The following is a 16,602-nucleotide window of genomic DNA, read 5'->3' as shown; positions in this document are numbered from 1 at the left end:
CTTCCATCTTTTAGAATTCACATTGGACAGATCTGCAGGGCCAGCCCTGCTTATAAAACTTACATTTGATGATAGAGCTGGGGGGAAAAAAAGAAAATATTAAACCCACATCCAGAAAGTCTCTTTCCTTGAAAGGAGCTAATATGGAAAGGGAAAAAAACTGTGAGGAAAGAGGGCATGAAATATGTTTTGGTTTACGTCTAGCCTGAAGGACAGATCTTAGGCTATTTGTCCTGTTAGGTAACTCTACCTTCTAAACACAAACTTTATAGTTTTAAAGGGAGGCACAAAGCAGCTTTTATTGGAAAATAAATGTTTGGTTATTTTTCTGTGAAACCCAGACTTTTTTTAGGGAAAAAAAAAACAACATAAGTAATTATTTAAAAAATCAATATTGTAAAATACCATGGTTTACAATATACTACAGAAGTCTAGCTATTTTTATATGAAATTAAAGCAAAACATCTAATTCACACTGCTAATTAAGAGTAATAATATATTATTCTTGTGAAGCCCTGGCAAGAGCAAAAATCTGAAAAGGGGCAAAGATGTCTAATATTGTACAATGCAAGTAGCAGCTGGTAAACTATAGAATCTTGATGGCAAATGAGTGTGATTTTCCTAAATTACAAAATTATAAATAATTTTCATTTATTTAAGAAGGAAAGTAACAACCCTCTTGCATATGGAAAACGGAAAACTTGGTATGCCTGAATGAAGAATAGTTTGTGTCACATGAGCCTTGTTGCCTATAATTTACTGATAGTATTTTTTATTAGTTCTCAATTCAATTCTACTTGTAAGAGAAAAAAATAATTTACTTCAGTGTTTCAGCACTTAACATATTATGACCTTCATCCTTCACTACAAAAATATTTATTATCCTACCTTGCAAAGCTATAAGCCCTGTGGACAGGGAATGGATGTTAAAAGGAACAATCCATTCTTCTTTAAAATGGGGAAGGGACTGAGATACTTCCTAGAAATACTGACTCTTTATGCTACTGTCTCATTATACCCCATGTGTGATGATGCTAAGAAGGGATGTTAGTTGGGGTAATTTACAAGTGTGAGAAGCATATATGTTATTTCCCTTCTGTATCTTAGTAATGACATTGGACTTTAAGATTCTCAGAATGCTTACAGTTTCTCAAGTCAACACATATGCATACTTCATGACCCTTTTTGGAGTAAATTCCAATATATTCTGCTTTCATATTCAACTCTTTACTGTATCATATGTTTACTAGATTAAATACCTTTTTGGAGGAATAGAAAGGCAGTGAGTAAGCCAGGTTTAAGTCATGACTTGATAGCTGAATGGTTCAAGTATTTCTAACACCTGCAGTGAGTTTTTCAACATGGAACTTTAGAGTCAAAGAAACAAGGAAGCCCATGTCCCCAAGACTTAACTCTGGATACCTTCAGGTTTAATTGCATTAAATTAATACCAGCACAATCCTTGCTTAGCTACCAAACTTGCACAGTACAGACTGGTGAAAATGTGTAGGCAATGGAGGTTAGGGAAGTCCTTATCCTCTTCCTGGGCATCTGCTTTTAATTTATATTTGAACACCAAGATGAATATAAAGGGTGGCCAATTTCTTTGGTTATGTCTAAAAATATGCTTACTACAAAGAACCTTGGAACTTTTCCTGTACTTGCAAACATCACCTTCCTGAGTACCCTAAAGCTGACTTCCAGACCTCTTGTTTCCATTCCTTCAACAGCAGCCCTATTGCCTGTACCTCAGTTCAGTCTCAAATCATTCCACTTGTGGATTACTCTTTTTCCTCTTTCCACCCCTTCCCATAGTTTCCACATACTTTAATAATTTGTTCTTTTTCGTGCCTACTTATTGTCGAATATACATTGTTCTTAAAATATGTTAATCCCTCTTTATTTCTGTGTTTCTCAAACTGAGTTACCATACACCCTAAAGTGGATCAAGAGGCACTTGAAACCAAAGGATACACAGCTATTGCGAGTCAGGGGTTTTGTTGTTGTTTGATTGCTATTTAGTATTTGTGGAGAAATATATTGTTATAATATTGAAATTACACCAATATATATGAAATGCAATGTAAAATTTGTAAAGGTAATTACAAATTCAAGATTTACATCAGGCTTACCATGTGGATGATGGGTTTTACACAGTCCTATTTATTAAAAAATTTCTTTATGTTAGCTACTACTGTTTTGCTCATGTTATAAACAAGGTAACAGAACAGCATGGCAGGAGCAGGGAGCAGCTGAGGAGGGGGAGGGGAGAAAGGAAGTGAGGAGGAGGGAGGAGCTATAGGGGGAAAACTGGGAGAGGGAAAATGAGGGAGGAGCTGCTGGGGAGGGGAGTTTATGTTTTTTGTCTGCATGTTTATAGTCATTTAATTAGTGTTTCAAACACTCCCTTCACTGGGCTACAGGTGAATTTCCTGATGAAGAAATAAAATTCTGCAAGGACATATTTCCAGCAAGCTATGGAAGTCAGGAGCCTATCTCTTAACCAATGACATAGTGCCCCATGGAAACTTTATTCTTGAAGGAGAGTTCTCAGAGCTTACCTCCCTTTACCTTTACCTCCCTCTACCCTGTCTTAGTTTGAGTTTACCTCCTCTCCTCCTACCTTCACCTGCTTCCACTCTCCCCTGCCCTTACAGTATAGTGCAGGGGACATTTGAAAAGCACTGTTTTGTTTCATGACATATGCAGGTCTTTATTAGATGGCCCATGCACACATGTCCAATATCATCTTCAGCCACTTATGTTGCTCTAATACTACTGAGATTTCTTGCCTCACCTTATCATATTTCTGAATCACTGGCAATGCCATTCCTGCTGCTTGAAATCTTTCCCCTGATCCATCTGGTTCATTTTTATCTATTGTTGAACTCTCATCTCAAATGAGACCTCTTCTATGAATCCCTCATTCTTGAAAAACAATTTTCTATTTCATTATTAATCCCACAGCATCTTGTACTAAAGAAAGGAGTTCAGCATTAGGCAGAAACAAAATAAAGATAAAAGACAAAAAAATGTGTGGAATGCTGGTCAAATGGAAACGTAATGTGTAAAAAGAACCAGGATGACTCAAAATAGCAAAAATTATCATGCACTTCCTGATGATACTATGCAATGCCATCTATAATCTTGCCAAAGTTATTAAACCTGAGTATGATCGAAGCTCTGGATCTAGCTGATTATTTGCAGGTGACAGAACAGAAAAACACATCAAAGTGCACTATGAAAATGAAAATGAGATCAGCAAAATATAGACTGTGGAACTATACAGGTCAAATGGCCTGGTTTTTAGCACATGAATTCTAAGAAGAAAAAGAAATACAGGGAGAACCTGTAGATTTTAAGAAACTTGAAATACATATTGAATTTAAGATTGGGCAAGACTAAACTATAATGTCAAAGAATGCACATGTATGTAGTAAAATCTAAGAAATACAGGAATTACTGAAATAGTCAAGAGAGTAGATACTTTTGGAGAGACGAAGGAGGCTGTGAATGAGAATAGGCATATGAAGGGTAATAATTCATTAACATTTTTCTATTGTGTGTTTTTCTGGCTAGAGGCTGATTACTTCCTCTTTTGGGGAGCAACTGATTAGCTCCACACCCCAAACACTTTCCTTATCTAGTTCTCACACCCTGGGGCCACTATGCATCTGTCATAATTGCCCCAGGGCCAGGTACTTGACAACTAGCCACAGCTCCTATGCCCTGGAGCCTGAGAAATTATCCAAATTATCCAATCCACAGGGAACCTGTAAAATTTAGTTAACCTCACCCTGCATACCATACATAAACTGCCCTGAAAAAGCTACAACTTGGTATCCTGTTATCAGATGCAACCCTTTGGGTGTGGCCCTGCCTGGCAGCCTTCTCTCAGAGCTATAAGTACAAAGACTTTTGTCTTTTCTCTATTTCAAGTATCATTATGTTGTATTATCCTGCCATAGAAAGAACCTTAAGTCTTTTAGAACAACATATAATCTCATAAACATTACCTGTGTGCATTCTACCTTAGGAATGAGTAGAGGATGTGTGTCACACAATGAGTAAGAACAAGATTGACAGAGGGTCCTGGAAAAATGGGGTCTAACCAGGAGACTGGTGAAGAGAAGCATGAAATGATGTCTATAAAATAAGACTAGAGAGCAACTTGTAAAGATGGGAGAAGGACCAGGAGCTATGGGAGGACAGTTCCTGAGATAGGGAAGAGAGGGGTAATGATAAGATACAGTATTTGGAAAATATATTGATAGTTTATTGACAGGTATGTTGGAGCAGGAAGAAGAGGAAGAGGTGAGGAAAAAGTGAAGCAAATAAAAGAAATGAAACAAAAGTTGAGAAAAGTGTATAAGAAAACAAAAAATCAAAGTATAATTCTTATTTCAAGTGCAACTATTAGTCACATATAAAGATTAATATAACACTGGCTATTTAACTAATAGCTAATAGTTATAACTACAATAGGAAGATGGAAGGGAGAAACACAGGGGTTTAAGAATAGAAACCTCAAACATAGTGAAAGGAATTCAGTAGAAAATTTGATGAACCAAGAAATAGCATTCTACAGCCATTATATAGAGCTAAGGAGAAAAATATCAGAGGAAACAACTAAAAGAATTGAGAATGTTTGGCTTCAAGAGTGAGAGTACAAACTCAAAATAACAAAACATTTATTTCCACTTTCAGTAAAATGGCAACCTACTTAGGTAGCAATAGCCAAGTCACTGTTTAAAATTTTTCTAATATCCTGACTCAAACTTTCTAACCAGTAACTGGCTTATGTTTGTCTTTTTTTTTTTTTTTTTTTTTCATATTTAGTTGTATTTCATCTTTTTTGTTACAGACCCTGTAATCATGCCTGGACTTCCCCAAACTGAAAACATTATGTCTATACATGATCTATTAAGTCAGTATATGATCAAATTGTAGTTTCTGAAAGAGATGCAATTTTGAATTAGTGTCAATGTTTCATATTTCTCTTTTCTGAATAAAAAAGAAATATACTTTCTTGTTTCAAAGCAAAATAAATCCTAAATGCTTTCCCATATCAGTTTGAGTAATAGAAATAGATTTGGTCCATTGAGCAAAACTATCTGCATTAGGCTTAGGAATCACAATAAACCGTAGGATGACAAACAAACACAGAGATTTTAGAAATGCCCACCATCTTGTTGTACCATTCCCTAGAGGAGAGCACAAAGCTGACTTTCTCCATTGCAAAGAAATAAGATATTTGTGTTTAGTTAAAATGTTGAATTGTATTTTGTCCATAGATTCAGAGGCCCAGAGGCAATGGGTATATTTTATGAAAATCAACTGAAATAAATAGAAGTATGTTATATCATAATTGGAAATAGAACAGTGACTTTTGCAGGAAGGAATGTAGACAAGGAGAGAGAGGAAAAATGAGGCTAAAAATATGGACTATAATCATTCTTAATGTATTATTCATTTTATTTTTAGCCAACACCCCAAAACAGATCATCAATGCTGAGATGCCTATTCCATAGTATGCTCATAAAACAAAAACTAATTATAGTATATATATGTATATATATAATATATTCATTATATATAATATATTCATATATTTATATCTTTGAATAAGCTCAAATATCTGTAAGTGGTATGTAGCATTTTGGGAACACAAGTCAACCATTTAGCTTCAAACGTTTTATGCAGCAATATTTGAAGTCATAGGCAATACCTCAATTACTAAATCCATTGGGAGGTTGTATGTTTGCTTGTTTTTATGAATCTGACTTGAATATAGAGAGGGCTGGGAAAATACCATTACCTAATTGTTGTCTGATAACAGTTGTAACTAAAGAGGAAGACAGAACACAAAAGTATTAGCAGTGTCAGGAAAAAGGTTCTCTGAACAATTATGATGAGGTCTTGGCATCTACACAGTGGACTGTAGGGGACTGGAACCATTTATAGTTAAGGCAGGACTGCAAGTAGAAGGTGTCCACTGAAGAAAAACACACAACCTAAAAGTAGCAAATTGTTTTGTTAGGGGACCTCAATGAGGACTATAGCCTGGGAGACAGGCTCTCAGCTCTGAGGAAATGTTCCAAAGAGGTTAGTGAGGAGTGAGGAGATATAGGAGCTGTTGCTGGGAAAAAACAAACAAACATGTAGCAGAACATCAAAAGATTACTGCTAATAACAAAAACCAGATATCTCAAGTTGACGATTTTAGCACTTTTCTATGTATTGGAAAATGCAAGAGTTTGAGCCCATTGAAATGATTCCTTAGATATGCATCTTAACTATCTAGGGCCAGTATCCTTGTTTTTCACCATCTTGAATTCCCTTCAGGGTGCACTGTTCGGGTGGGGTGGGAGAGACTGATGAGAGGCTGATGACTTGATAGTTGCAACATGCTTTATTTACTGATATGGCAGGTGATAATCTTTGTCCACAAAGGTAAAAGAGCAAGTGAAAAGAGTCATCTGCAAAGTGTTGAAACAGGCCAGATAGACAGGGAAGCAGGTTTTGGAGGCAAAGCCTAATGTTGCGGTTCTCAAACTTGATTGTGCATGAGAATCACCTGGATGGCTTGTTAAACCACAGATGCTGCATCACAATCCTGGAGTTTCAGATTCAGTGGGTCCAGGGTAGAGTCTGAAAATATAGAATATTAGGTGAGCCCTGTGCTCCCGGAAAACAGCGATGGTTAAGAAATACCCCCAAACTTTTTGTTTCCCAAACTTCCCCCACCCTTCTGCGTTTTGAGTAATGCGTCCTCGCCAAGAACCACTCTTCTCCAAATGACTTAGAAAGACTCACTGCCCACACTTTCTCATAACTCACACAGATTTGCAGATGAATCCTGTTTACTTGTGACAAAGCCAAACACAGACCCTCCACCTTTCTGTTCTTAGCCTCCCGGAGTAGAACTGTTTGTTCCCCTGAAAAGAGCTATTTGCTGAGATAAACTCCCTTTCAGCTGACTGAGACATCGCCTGATTGCAAAACAATCACAATGTAAATCATTCCTCCTGCAACTTGTTTTCTTCTCACTACAGAAGTCTAAGGCAAAACCAACATGCTGAGACACTCATATCTTCTATTTTCAGTTTTGCCCTATTGCAATGGTTTGAATAAAAATCAGTCTCCTTACTTTTTTTCTTTTTTGTCTTCGATAGGCCCAGAATTTTACATTTCTCACAACTACCCAGATGATGCTCGTGCAGGAGACCACACTTTGGAAACTGCCACCTAAATGCAGTTATGGGCAATTGGGAGAATATCTGATTCACCCTAGTAAACCAAAGGGAAGCCATTACGTATGTGAAGCTGGTAAGTAATTGCAAAAATTTTTCTCAGGTGAAAATTAGGACCTGCACTCAAAATGGAGGAAACCCACCTCCTAGGTCTTGGGGGTGAAAGAGTAAGGTTTCTCTGCAGATTATGACGTTATGGCCTATCACCTGGCAAGGAGTCATTCCCCAAAGTAGTGTGACCCAGGCACATGAGAAGGCGACAGGCCTGTAGGCCTGCAGAAATTGAAGGAGGAAAGGGGTCCTTCAAGATGTGGTAAGTAATCCCAGACTTTCAACTCTCTGCCTCCTGTATTATTGCTACCATAGTAGTTAAGTCACGGCCATAGTTTGTTTATGAAGTCATTGTTGTGCAGTTCTCAGATTTGAGCCACGTTTCCATATCCTGTCAGATAAAAACAAAAACAAAAGGCCCAAACTCTATTTTAACTTGAGAAAACAGAGATGAAAATACCTAACAGAATTCATCTTAAATAAACAGTCAGCAATGTTTTAAACATTGCCTCTGTATTGGTCTTTCATGTCAGTAAAGTTAACAATTTGTGTGCTGCATCTTAGAGCAGCAGTGCAGGCGCTCTCTTGCATTACAAACCTCGTGGCGTGACATTTCTATCATTGGCCCAGCATTAATGATGTTCCATTCTGACCCTCTTGTGTGAAGGCAGAGCTGGAGAGCACAGCTTTGATAGCAGTGTTTACATGAATGTTTGATAAGCATCTGTCAGCTCCTAGCCCTCTACAAGCCTAGGAACACAAAAGAAGCCAGGGAACCCTGGAGCTTTTGCCACCTGAAAGCATAGTCTGGTGCGTTTGCTGAATTTCAAATCAGCATTGAGACTGTTCTCTTTGTAGCTGAGATTGTAATTTATGTATTATTTACTCAAAGAGAACAAACGATAAAAGACAATTGCTTTTTCTAAAAAGGGTTTTGATTATGGAAGTCAGAATTCTTTTAATGTACACTTATCTTGCTACATTTTGTTTGTTCCCACTGGACACAAAATGTCACACAGATTGAAGTCGATTTGACAGGTTAAACTGAGTTTTAAGAATATTGACTCTACCTCTTCCCCCTCCTCCAAATTATTATGTATTTATTCCTTGAAAGAAAAGATGGTGCTTAGGAAAGGCTTTGTCTGTGTACAAACAGAGCAATCTATATTTTGTGTGTCTTACTGTGGGGCAATTCAGAAAAAAAAATTTTACATATTGATTGGTTTTGAATTTTCTTGGAACCCTCATACCTTTCTTATGGCAATTCATGCTGTGCTCTTTGTTCAGTAATTCATGACTCCTGAAATAGGACTAGAGACAACTTTTGGTTTTAGACAGTTCAGAGATATAAAAAGTTAAAAATTTTGTGGTGCCAGAAATACCAACTTCATCCTCTTAAAATAATGCCTTTGCAAATTCAGTGGCATTTCTACCACAGAAAATGGATAAAATAGCATACTGGTGTCTGGTATTCTATAAATATCAGGTATTAGAAAACATTACAATTAGCATTGTGTAGTCTGCATATTATGTTGTCCTAATGAAATGGTATATATAAATATGCTTTCATTAATGGGAAGCCCTCAAAAATAAAAGACAGGGAAATATTCAAAAGAAAGGACAAGGCAAGATATCTAATGACCTGGAGGTGCCTCTCATCTTTCCTGCTGACTAGTTGTGTTAAATTGACTGAGTTGTGTGATCTCTCTCAGCTTGTTAAATTTGTTTGAATTTCTGGATCAAGCTATTCTAGAAGCTACTTTTATCCTTTGGATTTCTGATTTACATGAGCCAATATATTGTTTAAAATACAACACTTAAACTAGATTAAGACTGTTTTAATTTATAACAAAAAAACTTTTGAATATCATATCATTTCTATTTAGAGTCAATTCACCAACATACTATCATTAGATACTCATTTTAATTCATCTTTTTTGGTACTGATCCATTCTCTCTTCTTATTATGGTTTAGATTTACTTATAGATATGTGTTAGGATTGATCATTTATATTTTTAACCGATGTTTTCCGTGTTGCATTATCTTTGTAAATGATTAAATTAGCATTCTACTTCTATATTGACTTTCTGAGTGGGTCTATCCAAGGCGGGAGATACGCTATCTATGATATCATGTACACATTCTGGTACACAGGAGAACTATCACAGAAAGTGAATAAGTTTATTCCAATTAATAAATTAGAATTCTGTTTTTATTACTCCTATGAGCAAGATTTATGGTTATACACCATTGAGAGATAACTTCCTATTGATCTATTGACAACAAGTTTCTAATCAGTGTTTTAAGGACAAACCCTGTAAAATGGTAGATTAACTATATGATGACTACCTTCCTACCTCTCATCTTGCCTGTGGCTCCTGTTTGGATATGATCCTACCAGCCTTAATTCAGAAAAATAAGCATGCCTGAGCTATCTGAGCATAATTTTAATAAGACATTTCTTTTACCTTTTTAGAACATAGATATGGGAAATTTGGAGAAATGTATGTGGTTTTTCAAAATTTGTTCCTTGGATGTAACATGAAAAGCAGGTCAAGTGAATACATAAGCTTGAGAAATGCTATGTTCTACTCTATAAAACATCCTTCTTTATTAAATTACATCTAAAAATGGTTAAGAGCTTTTGAATATTGAAGACCTAATTTGACCACAGCACTTTTATTTCATGGAATGTCTCAAGGGGTGTACTTTGGGAAACATTTGACTAGTGTGAGGGTTGCATGAAAAATGGAGTGGGCATTAGGACTAGGGGAATAGTTTATAGGCAACTCATTCATAGCCTTGATTTTAAACCAAATATTATATTTTATTCCTTTGTACAAATAAGGTTATTAAAGAGCTCAGGATTGGGTGTGACACTTTCATATTTGTACCTAAGGATGATAGTTTTGAGTAGATTTATACAATAAGTTATATCTTCTGGTATTAATCCCTTAAAAGTGAATTATGCTTTTTTCTCTCAATGATGAGAACATACATGCTAATTTTGTTCAACCTACTTTTCCATACTTTTCAAATTTTATTATTATTATTTATTATTATTATTTAATTGGGATATAATTGATGTACAATGTTCTGTTAGTTTCAGGTGTACAGCAAAGTGAATAAGTTATACATATACCTATGTCCACTTTTTTTTTCTTTTTAGATTCTTTTCCCATATAGGTCATTACAGAGTATTGAGTAGAGTTTCCTGTGCTATACAGTAGGTCCTTATTAGTTATCTATTTTAAATATAGTAGTGTGTATATGTCAATCCCCAATCTCCCAATTTATCCCCGTTCTCCCCCTGGTAACCATTGGTTTGTGTTCTACATCTGTGACTCTATTTCTGCTTTGTAAATAAGTTCATTTGTACCATTTTTTTAGATTCCACATATAAGCAATATCATATGATATTGGTCTTTCTCTGTCTGACTTACTTCACTCAGTATGACAATCTCTATGTCCATCCATGTTGCTGCAAACGGCATTATTTTGTTCTTTTTTATGGCTGAGTAATATTCCATTGTATGTATGTACCACATCTTCTTTATCCACTCCTCTGTCAATGAACATTTGGGTTGCTTCCATGTCTTGGCTATTGTAAATAATGCTGCAGTGAACGCTGGGGTGCATGTATATTTTCGAATTATGGTTTTCTCTGGATATATGCCCAGGAGTGGGATTGGTGGATCATATGGTAGTTCTGTATTTATATTTTTAAGGAACCTCCATACTATTCTCCATAATGGTTTTACCAACTTACATTCCCACCAACAGTGTAGGAGGGCTCCCTTTTCTTCACACCCTCTCCAGTTTATTGTTTGTAGATTTTTTGATGACAGTCATTCTGACTGGTGTGAGGTGATACCTCATTGTAGTTTTGATTTGCATTTCTCGAATAATTAGTGATGTTGAGCATCTTTTCATGTGCTCTTTTGGCCACCTGTATGTCTTCTTTGGAGAAATGTCTATTTAGATCTTCTGCCCATTTAATGGGATTGTTTGTTTTTCTAATACTGAGCTGCATGAGCTGTTTGTATATTTTGGAGATTAATCTGTCACTTCATTTGCAAATATTTTCTCCCCCATTCTGTAGTCTGTCTTTTCATTTGGTTTATGGTTTCCTTGCTTTGCCAAAGCTTTTAAGTTTAATGAGGTCCCATTTATTTATTTTTGTTTTTATTTTCATTACTCTAGGAGGTGGATCAAAAAAACTACTGCTGCGATTTATGTCAGAGTGTTCTGCCTATGTTTTCCTCTAAGAGTTTTATAGTATGTGTCCTTACATTTAGGTCTTTAATCCATTTTGAGTTTATTTTTGTGCATCATGTTAGAGAGTGTTCTAATTTCATTCTTTTACATGTAGCTGTCCAGTTTTTCCAGCACCACTTATTTATTTGATAAACAAGTTTACTCTTAGGCATTTAAAAATTAATGGTTCTTCATTTAAGGAAGATCAAAAAATCTTAGAATACAGTATTAAATATTGAGGAAAGATGAGAGGACGGATGCAAAACTAACAAGAGAAAATATAACAGTCTATGATTGATGTTACTATTTAGAGGAAATAAAGAAGAAGAAATAGTTGTGAAGCATCTTGAAAATGCATGTGTGTGTTAAGAATTGATAAATATATAGATTTGGCAAAGGATGGAAATGACTTGGTTTCTTGGATTGTGTAGAGATATAAATAAATCACTGCCATATAAGAACTTATTTGGAGAAAGAAAAGTAATATACATGAATCCACTTAAAATATTTAATCGCTACATTGTGTAGAACTGACTAGAAGGGGAAGTCGAGTTTATAGAAGTGGAGATCAAGGATACGTAGAAGATATAAAGAGACAAATATAGGAGACGATGAGGTTTACAAGGAAGATTTAGATAAGCAAATGTGAGATGCAAGGGTGACTGAATACAAGAGCTGAAGAAAGAGGATGGGATCTGAGTGTGGCATATAGAGAAGAGAATGACAAGGCAGGTCACACTGGGGTTGCTGCTGTGTGTTCTAAGAGAACAAACAAAATACAACTTTTTCTTTACTTGGAATAAAATACTTGGGTTCATTTATTCACTTTGAGAATCTGACTGAATTAATAATGTCCAAGATATCACTTCCTTAAATGTTACATAGGAGTCCTGAATGTGTTGCCTTGAAAAAAGAAGGAGCTGGTGTACAAATATCCTGCCAAAGAAAAGAGCTTGGAAATGTTTAGCGACATAACACATATCACAACCAGAGAAGGGTGAGGAGAGAGGAGTGGGGAGTATAGGAAATGTTTGGAGATAAAAATCAAGGGTGAAATCAAGCAGGGCTATAGGCATGATAAAACTTGGGGTCCTTCTTTAAGTGCAATAGGTAGGCCTTAGGGAGTATTAAGCAAGGTAGTAACATGATCCTATTTACATTCTAAAGAGCTTACTCTCTATACTGAATAAAGATTGATCCAAGTGTGAAAGAGTGAAAATGGGGTCAACTTGAAGCCTAGTGCTGTAGTCCTGGTAAAAGATGCAAATGTGCTGGTCAAGAGCCCTGACAACGTGTAATAAAAATAGTGGATAGATTGGTGATAGATGTTTTAGGTAAATCAACAGAAATCAGTGATTTGGAGGGAGAGTGAAGGAGAAGAAATCAGCAAGAATAATTTGCAGGTTTTTCAGTTTAGTAACTGGGTGACTGTTGAGTGTTAACATTTACTGCAAAAGAGGAGATATAATATGAATATTTTTGAACAATTCTAGATCTTTTAAGAGATTTTCAAGTAAGCACAAACACAAAGGAAGATGTTACTGGAGGTAGTATACAACATACTGAAAGAAGGGAGTAGATTCAGAGAAATTTAAAAGAAAGTTTTTACAGCAAAAGCATTTGGGAATATGGACCTGGATCAAGATTGTGAATAAAAGTGGGAATTCTGTAGAAAGAGTAGCTCTTGGAGGAATGTCTTAATAAGAAATTCCAGAAAAATTTACCAATAATTTCTTCCCTACCACTTAGGAGATTAATGATTTATCTACAGTCATTCCACAAGTTTAACCTTTGGAGAGTCATTCCCCTTCAGCTAACTGTCTGTTTCCTTAACCTTAAGAGAGGGTAAATAAAGAGATACAGCTCATCCAACACTAGACAGATTGAGTTTCTGAACCAAATGATAAATTTAGTCTTTCCTTGTGTCTTAGTGGAAATAAATCACATACCTTGAGCAAGTCTGTAAAAGACTCAGGGTTAACAGCTGAGATTTACTCTCTGATATTAACTTGGGTATTTGTACAGATGATTTCTGAAGGCAATTAGTACAATATATATATCAATAATTGGCAAACAACACTTCAGTGAGCTTTAAGAGAAAATTTTTTTCTAAAACATTGAAATTGTAGCTAGAGAGCAAAGTGAATACTTTTGCAACATGGTTGTATATATGACTAAAATTTTAATAGTATAATTACGTGACTTAACTGAGAGAAGACTGATCTGCATTAATAAAAGCCTGCAAAACAGAATGCTTTTAAAAGTGAAGTTATATTAGTTTAGTCTGCATGTAATTATTCAAAATAATAACAAAATTTTGCTATATACTGTACCCCCAAAACGTGTTTAATAAGTTGAAAAGGATAAGTTTAAATTAGTACATAGCACTATTGGCAAACATTTTTGAAAGCATTTAAATTCTTTCCAAGGGCATGAGAAAAAACAGGTTTCATATAAATGATAAATATTCACCCCCAAACAAATATACAAAGCAACAATAAGCTTGTTTACTATAAAATAGGTGAATATTATTTTCTCAATGTCCTCTGAATTAAAACCAATTTCAAGTCACTAGAATTTGTTTTTCAAAAACTATTATGTAAATGATCATTTAATAATATTTTGTTAAAGTTGCATAATTTAAATAGCAGATAAGGCTATAGATTTTTTCTTAAGCCTTTTCCATTCAGATATACTAAAGCTTAAAATATAAATCAATTTTTAAATTTGCATTAAAATAACAAAGTGTTAAAATTAGAGACTGTGTAGATCTTTTATTAGACATATTTCTTTAATACTTTTTAATCAGTTAAAAATATCTTTATTTTCACTGCCCAAGGGTAATAATTTATGTATATAGTGTGTATTTTTCTAATATCAGTTCAGTTTTTTTTTTGTGACAGCTCATTAGAACGCACACAGACAAACCCAGGAGGAAATTTTAAATAATCTATGTTATTTTTCCAGTAAGAATAAAGAGTAAAATGCTAATTGATATTTAGTCTGTTAAGCTGTGAAATAAATTGTGCATTATATACTATACAACTAGCTTAGAGTAACAAAATCCAAGAGACAGTAAACTCTTAATAGCTGTATGTAAATAGAATTTTTATATATACATGTGTATATAATATATGTAGGCATATATTTGTCAACATGTATAGATATTCATGCTACTATTCAGAAGAGTCTTAGTGTATTTCTACATCTATTATTTCTATTAGAAACTTTTATTTATGAAAATTCAGTCCATTTCAGATTATCATCTGAACAGCACTACTTTAAAATGGTAAAAAGCAAAAGCAATGCAGAAAATGCATCAAGCAAAACTCAGTATGATGGCCATTAAGATATTCCATACTTTATATTTGATAGTGCAAATCTCTAGAAACTTCTTACCTTATCAATCTGTTCCTTATACCTATGCTTACTTCTAAAAAAATATAATATTAATCCAAGAAATCTCCTGGAATCCTGGTAGAGAGCCCACATAACTTGAATGCTTTCTATATACTATGCCATTTTCCTTAATAAACTCAGACATTGCCTCTATTATCCATAGGAGAACCAACCTTCTTTACAAGACAAGTAAGGCTCTGAGCAAAGTGGTCTCTGCCAACGCTTCCAACTGCAGTTCCCCACCACTCTGTATCATACCACACCACAGGAAGACCAACCATTGAGATGATCTCATGTTTCTATCATTATCCATCCTGTTCCCTCCACCAGAAATTTCCTTCCCATGGATAAATTCATTTCATAGTTAGGCATAAATTCAGGTACCGTTTCCTCTGGAGCCATTTGCTAATATCTCTATTTCACCACTTATCTGTGTTGCTTTTCCTGTTCTTATAATGTCCTGTATATGTTACTAGCATTTTACTATCCAGAATATAGTTAATGCATCTCTTTTTAATTAATATACTCTCTACTTTGAGCAGTTTTAGGTTTACAAAATAATTGAGTGGAAAGTATAGAGAGTTCTCATATACCCTCTCACCCTTTCCTCAATTTGCTTTATTATTCATATCTTTCTTTAGTGTAGTACATCTATTACAAATGAAGAGCCAATACATTAGCAATAGTGTCCATGGTTATATGAGGTTCACACTTGTGTTGTACATTCTATTGGTTTTGGCACACATATGTATAATCACATGTATCCACAGGATAATACAGAATAATTTAATTGCTTTAAAAATTCTCTGTAATCTACCAATCATCTCTCCCTCCCTTCAAATGAGGGCTTGGCAACCAGTGATCTTTTCACTGTCTTTGTAGTTATACCTCTTCCAGAATGTCATATATTTAGAATCATATAGTATGATGACTTTTCAGATTGGCTTCTTTCACTCAGCAATATGCATCTAAGATTTCTCATGTCTTATCATGGCTTAATAGATCATTTCTTTTTACTGAACAATAACATTCCATTTTATGGATGTGGCACAATTTGTTTACCCATTTGTCTAATGAAGGATTTTTTTTTTTAATTTTTTTTTTACATCTTTATTTGAGTATAACTGTTTTACAATAGTGGGTTAGTTTCTCCTTTACAACAAAGTGAATCAGTTATATATACATATGTTCCCATAACTCTAATGAAGGATGTTTTGATTGCTTCCAAGTTTTGGCAATTATGAATAAAGTAGCTATAAACATTCATGTGCAGGATTTTGTGTGGACATAACTTTTCACCTCATCTGAGTGAAGACCAAGGAGTATAACTGCTAGGTTATATGGTAAGAGTGTATGTCTTGTAAGAAATTGCCAAACTCTCCCAAAGTGGCTGTACCAGTTTGCATTCCCATCAACAATGAATGCGAATTCCTATTGCTCCACATCTCTGCCAACATTTGGTGTTCTCAGTGTTTTTGATTTTAGCTACGTAAATAATAGATGTGTAGTCATATCTCATTGTAATGTCAGTTTGCAATTTTCAAATGACATGATATTGAGCATCCTTTCATACGCTTAATGCCGTCTGTGTATCTTTTTCATTGAGATGTCTGTTCAGATCGTTTGCCTATTTTTTAATTG

The 16,602-nt window shown here is 34.9% G+C and overlaps 1 long non-coding RNA gene across 6 annotated transcripts in view; it reads left to right on the top strand.

Moving 5' to 3' along the window:
- Nucleotides 1-16,602, top strand: part of LOC136793801 (uncharacterized) — a 1,119,572-nt gene that overhangs the window by 736,299 nt on the left and 366,671 nt on the right. For 5 of the 6 annotated variants that reach the window (XR_010839590.1, XR_010839589.1, XR_010839593.1 and 2 more), the window contains one exon: nucleotides 7,176-7,329. This is a non-coding gene — a long non-coding RNA (uncharacterized lncRNA). Of the gene's footprint in view, nucleotides 1-7,175; nucleotides 8,502-16,602 lie in introns of those variants that run through there. The other variant, XR_010839587.1, reaches the window with a different exon arrangement.

Source organism: Kogia breviceps, chromosome 3, assembly GCF_026419965.1.
Source record: "Kogia breviceps isolate mKogBre1 chromosome 3, mKogBre1 haplotype 1, whole genome shotgun sequence".
Lineage (NCBI taxonomy): Eukaryota > Metazoa > Chordata > Mammalia > Artiodactyla > Physeteridae > Kogia > Kogia breviceps.
This window is presented reverse-complemented; position numbering and strand designations above follow the sequence as displayed.